The sequence below is a fragment of the Mustela nivalis genome (genome assembly GCF_964662115.1).
Source record: "Mustela nivalis genome assembly, chromosome: 13".
NCBI classification, from domain to species: domain Eukaryota; kingdom Metazoa; phylum Chordata; class Mammalia; order Carnivora; family Mustelidae; genus Mustela; species Mustela nivalis.
In genome coordinates, this window is record NC_139032.1 from 20,788,011 (window position 1) to 20,796,785 (window position 8,775).

At 37.0% G+C, this 8,775-nt stretch overlaps 1 long non-coding RNA gene across 2 annotated transcripts; it reads right to left on the reverse strand.

The window, feature by feature from the left end:
- Positions 1 to 320: 320 nt before the first annotated feature.
- Positions 321 to 7,294, reverse strand: LOC309846864. 2 transcript variants are annotated; one of them, XR_014302166.1, is made up of 3 exons: positions 7,162 to 7,293; positions 6,548 to 6,612; positions 321 to 866 (listed from the first exon to the last, which is right to left on the reverse strand). It is a non-coding gene; the product is annotated as an uncharacterized lncRNA (long non-coding RNA). The 2 variants fall into 2 exon arrangements; XR_014302167.1 differs by lacking the exon at positions 321 to 866 and adding an exon at positions 1,806 to 1,938 and having other exon boundaries at positions 7,162 to 7,294.
- Positions 7,295 to 8,775: the final 1,481 nt, after the last annotated feature.

The window sequence follows — 8,775 nt, forward strand, 5'->3', positions numbered from 1 at the left end:
TGAGTCAGCTATGTACAGACTTGCTAGGGAGTTTTCCTTTGTTCTTTTTTTGAGGTGGCACTTGGCTTATTTTAATGGCATTTCCTTGCATGGCATAATCACCAGCTATGTGATTAACCATGTCTAGTTAAGTTATTTCATCACATCAAAAGTAATGTAAAATAGCTTTTCTGTTGACTGGGAAGCTGAGTTTGGTGGCTACGGAAGTACCAGACATCAAAGAGCTCTATTATCCACAGCCTGCATGGAAACAGGCCAGCAACATTGCAAGTTTCCCCTCTATTGCTCTTTCCCTTCAGTGGAATCATCACCCACTAGACTGGAGGGAAGGAGGTGATTTTTATTATAACCCATTCTTGCACTCTTTATCCAAACAGGAAGAATGGTGACCAGCTGTTTTGTCTCCACTGAAGGCAGATAAAGGGGGAAAAAATGTTCAGATTGTAGCAGGAAGACACCACCGTGTCCTGGCTAGAAAAAAAACACTAGAGAGGCTTCTCATTTTAGCTTCTACCTCTAGCCAGTTGTTCAATTACGGCTAAGCTGTTTAATTTCTCTTAGGCATTTATAAAAGGCTGGGACTAATTTAGTCTGAAAAGTGCTTTGGGGCACTAAATCATATGTCACTTTATAACCTAAACTTGAAACAAGAAAATGAGAGATATCCAAATTTCAGCCCCAGAAAAATTTCAATAGAGAAAACATTAACTATATTATAGTATGTCTCAATTTCTTTTAGTGAGATGATTCTGACAGGTGAGGAAGTCTTCGCCTTGAGGGGATGCCTGAAAATTGCATTTTCTCATGAATATCTAGTTTATCAGCAGGAATTATATTCTGATGGTAGCTTCCAAGTTGGATCACCACTATGGGATAAGAGCAAGATGTTAATATCATTGTAGCATTTCTGAGAGCCCAAGGTGCTCTGTTTAGTTTTATATAGTATCAAAAAATAGTATCATGCAAAAAATGAAATTAGTATTTTGTATGCTATTCTTCCTTTGCTCCCTGTAGACATGAAAATATGGCATCCCAATTCTAAGGAATTTAAGATTACTTCCATAAAAAGTTAGTCTGATTCCCCCTTTTTATTTCTTGTTATATCATATAAGAATGACTGAAATAAACCTTTCTTCACTTATTAATAACATCTATGTACCAAAAATACACTTAAAATGATGCCTTGATTAGTTACATTTGTGCTGTAAGAAGCTTTCCTAATTATAATGCCAAGGACAAGAGAAGTCACAGAGAATAATATTGCACTTACATGCTTAATGATGGCAACCCAAGCAACTGTTCATTAAATCTATACCAAGCTCTTATTTTTAACCCATTATCTCCAGACAACTTTTAAAGTTTGAAAAGAATCCCATCCACCTTTGAGTTCTCCTCTTCATTTTAAAATTCAACTCTTCATCTGGCTACTGACATGAAAATGCCCTTCTATAAAATCCTTCAAGAACAGCATGAGCAGCCCTTGAAAAGCAGATGTAGCAAGTCAAATGAATATGACTAGGCGGCGGGTGAATCCTGAGAGGAGGAAATAAAAGGAGAAAATGACAGCATCTGGGATGCCCACTATATAAATGCAGAGGGGGCATTGTTTTGAGATAGCTGAAGCAAAAGAGGGGCACGATGGTTGTTGTTATACCTATTTTATTGGTTTAACAGTATTGCATCCAAACGTATATTTAAGTAGCTATTTTTAGCTTGAGAACTTTGCTTATTCTCTAAACGTCAATACTTCATCCTATAAAATGGGGCTAAAGATATTTACCCCAAAGGGTTTTCATTAGACTTACATAAGATAAGATGCACAAAGTACTTAACACGTCTGAGACATTCAATACAGGGTAGCTTCTATTTTTAATCTCAGCCATGGAATAAGTACTTGGTACCTCATTCGTCAAGATTTTGTTGCTTTTTGCAGTCCTCCTGTTTAGAAGAGTGTAAGAACAGGAATGTTACCCTACTGATCAAAAAAGAAAAATGGCACACTTTATCAACTCTAATTCAATGCTTATGAAAGTGGATATGGCACAAACTAGGGATTAAAATTGAAAAGATATTTAAATGGGTCATAATCCAGCGTAATCAACAGCTGAGAAAACTATTATCAGATAACCAAGATGTGAATTTTTACTTTGTCAAAGACCTGTCTCAGGTCCCAGGTCTCATTCCTTTAGGAAATGGCCATCATTCCATAGATCTATAAATCAAGTTCACTAGCTATATCCTATTAATTATGGCAGACAATTGTATCTAACACCATCCTCATGATTGCTTTACAAAGTATCTTCCTGGTTTGTTCTGCAAGTTCTATGAAATTTAAAATAGTGTTTTGTTAATGAGTTGTGGAAGCATTATTTCTTAACGACATTAAGAAGGATAAAAGAGGGGCACCTGGGTGGCTCAGTGGGTTAAGCCGCTGCTTTCGGCTCAAGTCATGATCTCAGGGTCCTGGGATCGAGTCCCGCATCGGGCTCTCTGCTCAGCGGGGAGCCTGCTTCCCTCTCTCTCTCTCTCTCTGCCTGCCTCTCCATCTACTTGTGATTTCTCTCTGTCAAATAAATAAATAAAATCTTAAAAAAAAAAAAAAAAGAAGGATAAAAGATTCCAATTTGAAAATGCATCCAAAGAAGAATTTTAAAACGTTATTTCTAGCTTCCTCTTCTGTTTTGGGTGTTGGATCCTACTAACCTTGGGGCTTTTGCTCAGAGAGAGAGACAGTTTGGAGGGGCTGCGACAGAGCAGAATAGCTGAAGGATTTGGGGGATATTGCGGAGTAAGGTGAAAGAAGTCATTGTCAGTGAGGCCAGAGAGACTTGGGAGAAGAAGTATGCTGGTTTTGCTAGGAGTTCAGTTCTTCTGTCTCATACAATCCTCACATCTTGCAGAAGATGAAAGGGATGCTCAAGCAGCTAAGTAAGTTGCTGGCGGTGTATGGCTGTCAGGATTCAGTCCCAGGAGTGTTTGACTCCAAAGCCTGTATTTTTTTCCTCTAGATCATTCCTGCACTTCCACTTTTTAAAGAACTTCTTACTTTAAATGTATTTAGCTCTGCATTTTTAGATATGTTTGTATCCCTGGAAACCAAATGACAGAGGGTTTGTCTTTTTGAGGGTACCGTTTTATTCTGAGACATCAGGGGAGAACCCTGCTCATCATTACTGTCACAAGTCTTTGGCAGGTATGCCAAGTTCTCTTCCTTTTCCTGAAGCACGGGGGGGAAACAAAAGGCTGTGGCAGGTTAAACAGAGGCAAGAGAGCCAGAAAAGAGAAGGCAACTGTCGGAAGCAGGGGAAGACTGGCAGATGGGAAGAATTAAGTCACAGTTGAACAGAGAGTTGAAAGAACATAAATTGACGCTAATAAGTATAGACTAGCAGGGGTTATTAGACCCTTGCTGCTTTTTTAAAGTCAGTCATATTTTGATCAACTGGTGGAGACAATTTTTATAAAATGGTCCTTCAAGGGTTCTGTGAGCGAGGCACGTCTCACTTGCTGGACAGTGCGGGCTCACACTGACATATAAGGACACACGGTATCTCACCATTGCCCTTATTCTGGACTCCCTGGGAAAGTCAATCCAGAAAGTCTTGTCAGCTGTCCCAAGTATCTTTTACCTCCATCCTGTTACATAGCCAACCAGGTCAAAACTCAGTGGTGCAAAACAATAAACATGGATTTAGTTCACAAATCTGTGGGTTAATTGGATGATTTTACATATCTTGTGGAGACTATGCACGTATTATGGGGGTGGCTGGCTTTTTCCTGCACTAGGACATACTTGCTTGGAATGACTGCTGTCACTTGGCTTTGTCTTTCAAAGACTCATGTCTTTCATTGTCAGGCAGGCATGGTCTCAGAGTGAAGGAAAGATGCAGAAGCTAGAAAACCTCATTATACAAGCATTTCCTGAGTCTCTGCTTGTGTCATGCTTGTTAATATTCCTTTGGCCAAAGTGAGTCACATGGCCAAGGCCAAAACCAGAACCAAAGTGGAAGGGCTCTGCACAGAAACATAGCCAGGAGCAGAGAAGGGGAGGAACTGAGTCATTGCTATAACCTGCCTGCCTCATGACCTTTGTTTATACATTAGAGGTTTCTGCTTAGGACACACACACACACACAAACACAGACATACACGTGTACACACATACACCAACACACATGTGCACACATACACCACAAAAAAAACCCAAGCAAACACAAGAAAAGAGGAAACAGAACGCATATATTTAGGGGAAATAAATGCAAAACAAGGATTTCCAAAACCACATTAGCTGTTATTAGCAGGGGCACTGTAATTAATTTTTGAGTTTTTCTTAACATAAAAGGGAAGGAGGCTGAGTTGCTCTGACTTTAAATAAGTGAGTTAACTGTATTCACATTTATTGTGGTTACTGACAAATTTGGACATTTTTCTATCATCAAGTATTACTATCTCACATTTTTGTTATTCATTTTCTTTTCCTTGATGAACTTTTTAATGTTCCTTATTTTTTTGCATCTCAGGTTTGGAAAGTATAGTCTTTTTACTTTCTTTTATTAACTGTCTGAACATTTTTACCAATAATCCTTAATTTAATATTTTAACCAAGGTAGAATTACACAAACCACATCATTCTCCTTAAAAAGTCATCATCAGTATCCTTCAGCTCCCTTGTGAATTCACCTTCACAAAGTTATTACTTCTATTGTCTAAAATTTAACATTATGTTTTTAAAATTTCAAAGGCTTTTATTTTCAATTGATACTGATTTACCTTTACTAAATTTGCATATTTAAAGTCTTTCAATAGTTAGAAATTATGTTTGTAATTTAAAATATTTCCTTAAAATTTTTAAAGTGAAAAATATGAATATATAAGGGATAACACAAAAAATGGCATACAATTTAAAAAGTTCCAAAAAAGTATATAATGAAGGACTATGTTCCATTCTCCTCTGTTATAGAACCCACGCCCTGTTCCAGAAGCAAACAATTAAAATTTTTATATATTCCTATATATTTTATGCAAATACAAGTGTATATACATATTTATGTGTGTGTATGTATACTCACTTTTTATTTTGATTGAAAGTTACTATCATATGCAATGTCTGAATCTTGAGCAGTCCTTTTCATAGTATTTACTTTACATTTTTACTCTGTGATATTGCTTTCTCCTTAAACTATGGTGACAAAGTTTTCTGGTAGCTCATTTCAAAGTAGCATATAACATTAGTTCATTCTTTTGATTGGCTGCTCAGTGTTCCATTATAATGATACACCATATTTTATTTAACAAAGTACCCTATTAATGACTACTTCATTTGTTTCCCATCTTATACTCACAGACTGCAATTATTATCTGCCCTGATAGTATCTTATCAAACTCTTTGATCTTTGCCAATTTGATGAGTAAAATTTGGAGCTTCATAGTTTTCATTTGCATTTTTAATATGGCTAATATTAAGTAACTTTTCATATTTTAATATGCCCAAGAGCTAGCTGCATTTCTTTTTTTAATAAGTTCTTTTTCATATTCTTTGCCCATTTTAGAGGTCTTACTGACTATAAATTGTGATATTGACTAAAAATAAAATCAGTTAGCCATTTTCTATAGTATAAATAACAACATTATTTTCATTTTAACCCGTGTCTTTGGCTTTACCTTATACATGCTTGGTAATAATTTTTTTTAAAACTTCAAGTAGTAAAATTTATCAGTATAAGTCACAATAATTTCTATATTTTTTGTGTCATATTTAGAAAGGTTCTACCCATTTGAAAATTATTTTATAAATTTAATAAAAAATTTATACTTCTTTTTTCATATTTAAATATTTGACCTGTCTGAACTTTTTGTGGTATACAATGTAAGACAGAGATCTAACCTTTTCCTCTAGTTACAATAGTGTACTAAATAATCCACTTTTTCTGAATGGATGTGAAATACTACCATTATTAAATATACACAGAGTTTTCTTCATGGATTTTCTATTTTTTCCACTAATCTGTTATTGGCAAACTTTTGACATCCTCACTTTTTTTTTTTTTTTCTAAATATTCATCTTCTCTTCTTGGTCTAAGTGCCTTAAATGCATTTCTTCCTTAGGAGCCCTCTCAAGTGATCACCATTTTTATCCTACCATCACTTCTAATTCTGTAGAAGTAGAGGGACTCTCTGTCTTTTCATTGTCACCATGCTGACTGGTTTCACTTTACATTCATGACCACTCTCTTCATGTTCTTTAGTGCTACCTGGGGTTCATACATGCTTCCTTTTCTCAGGCCTCCAATAACTTCTACACTATCCTCATCCTCATACCATAACCTTGTTTTGTGTTCCACTAAAAACAGAAGCAATCAGAAGAAAACTTCTGTGCAAGTTCCCTACCCTTTGAAGGCATCTATGCCCATACACTTCCTTCTCTTCTCCTACTGTGGAAGCATTATCTGTGCTCTTTTCCCAGGTTAACCTCTAAATTATGTATCTAATGCAGTGCCTTCCATATGCTCAAGGATAATGTTCAGTCATTGTTCTCGCCATCACTTACCTCATCTGTGTTTTCCCTCTAATGGATTATTTCCATCAGCGTAAGCATTCTGTAAAATCTCCAATCTTAAAAAAGAAAAATAATATATTCTTAATCCCACATCTTCTACCTCCAGCTAAAGCCACAAATATCTTCTTCCATTGACAGCAAAACTTTTCAAAAGGGTAGTCTGACTTGCCGACTATAATGCATCTCCTCCTATTCTAGATATAATGCTCTGCAATTAGGATTTCACTGCCTTAACTCTATGAAACATTCTCTTTTCAAAGTCACCCATAGTTTCCACATTGTTGAGTAGAGACCTCCATTCTCAGTCTGCATATAACCTGATTCCCATAATCACTACCTGTTCCCTGAAATATATTCTTCTACTGGCCTCTGCAATGACTTCTGATACCAACTATTCAGAGTTAAGCCAAACAATAAGGGTACAGCCCTCCACAAGACTGCCACGAATCTAGGGTTTCCCAGGCCACCCTCCCCTCTGACCTCCTTTCTACAAATTCATGGGTTCTTACTACCCTTAGTAATTCACCAGAATGACTCATTATAACTCAGGAAAAGTGCTATACTAACTATTATCATTTTAATAACAAAAGGATACAAAGCAATACCTGCCAAAGGGAGATGTACACAGGGTAAACGTCTGGGAGGATCCCAAACATTATGCTTCCTTATCCTTAGGACTCACTACCCTCCAGGCACATTGTTGTGCAACAACAGAGTATTCCCAACCAGCATAATCTGGTTTAGTTTCCAGAACTTGTAGTGGGGTTTGTTGACGTAGGCACACTTGACTCAATCCCTGGCCACTCTGTTGAATTCAATATCCAACTCTCCTCCTTTCGCCAGAGAGCAGGCTGATATCATATGACTCAACCTTCTAACCACAGGGTTGGTGTTTCTGGTATGGCTTGCCCCTATCCTGAGTCATCGCATTGGCATGAACTATCTGGCAGTCCTCCATAAATTACAAAGATGATCTTGTCTCTCAGGAGAATTTAAGGATTTGCAGGTCACTTCCCAGTAACCAAGGATAAGGGCCAGCCAAATTTATTACTCAGCTTCCACATTTAGGTGTTCTACTCCACTGGCACTCCTCTTCTCTGTGCCCTTTATAAGTACTTTCTAATCTCCCTAATCTCTAGCAATGGGCTGTCCCAGGATTTCATCCTTTCTCTACAGTTACTTTCTGGGTGATCTCATCAGTTTTATATCTTCAAATACCCTCTGTATGCTGAAATATACCCAAATTTATATCTGCGGCCCACATTTTCTCCTTATAATCTAGAATCACACTTGAAAGTACCTACATGACATTTCATGGGAACATCTGATAGACATCTCCAGTTTTACAAGCCCAAAAGTTTAACTTCTCATTCTTCCCCCATGACCTTATTCTACTTGCTCTTATAACCACCTTCTTTTCACATTGCCTGTCTTGCTACCAACTTTATTTATACAAAATCATATTATTATCCTAACCCACTTCCTTGCTTCTGACTTTCCCCTTCAATGGTTTATTCACAACACAGAATCCAGAGGAGTCTGTCTTATGCATGTCAGATTATGTCACTGCTCTGCTCAAAACCCTCCAATGGATTCCCATCGAATTCAGATGAAAAGCCAAAATATTTATAATGACTGACAGAACTTTAGATGACCATGACCTCTTAATTCTCTGACCTCATTGCTTATCATTGCTTAGTATTTTCACTGTGGTTTTCTCTCCTCCCCCCCCCCCCCACTGTAGTTCTCTTAACTCCTGGTTCTCTTCCAAGTTACTGTGAAACACCAAACATGCTCATGCCTCAGAACCTATTCATTTCATGTTTCCTGTGCTTAGAAAATTTACTCCAAGTATCTGCATGGCATACCATGATTTGTTTCACTCCCTTGTCAAATATCACTTCATCAGTGAGCTTTTCCTTAATTACCTTATTGAATATTTAACATCCCTAACATTTCTCATTCCCCTTCCTGCTTTTTCTCCATCCCACTTATTAGCATCTCACATATTTGGTATTTTACATATTAATTTTTTGAATTATATGTCTTTCCCTCTGAGAATATAAACTCCATGGGGACAGATAACTTTTTTTTTTTTCCTGATTTCTTCACTACTCTATCCCAAATCCTTAGAAAAATGTCTGACTTACTATAGGTGCACATTAAGTACTTACTAAATGGATGAACAATTCTGCTTCCTATCATGCAGTTTTATTTAC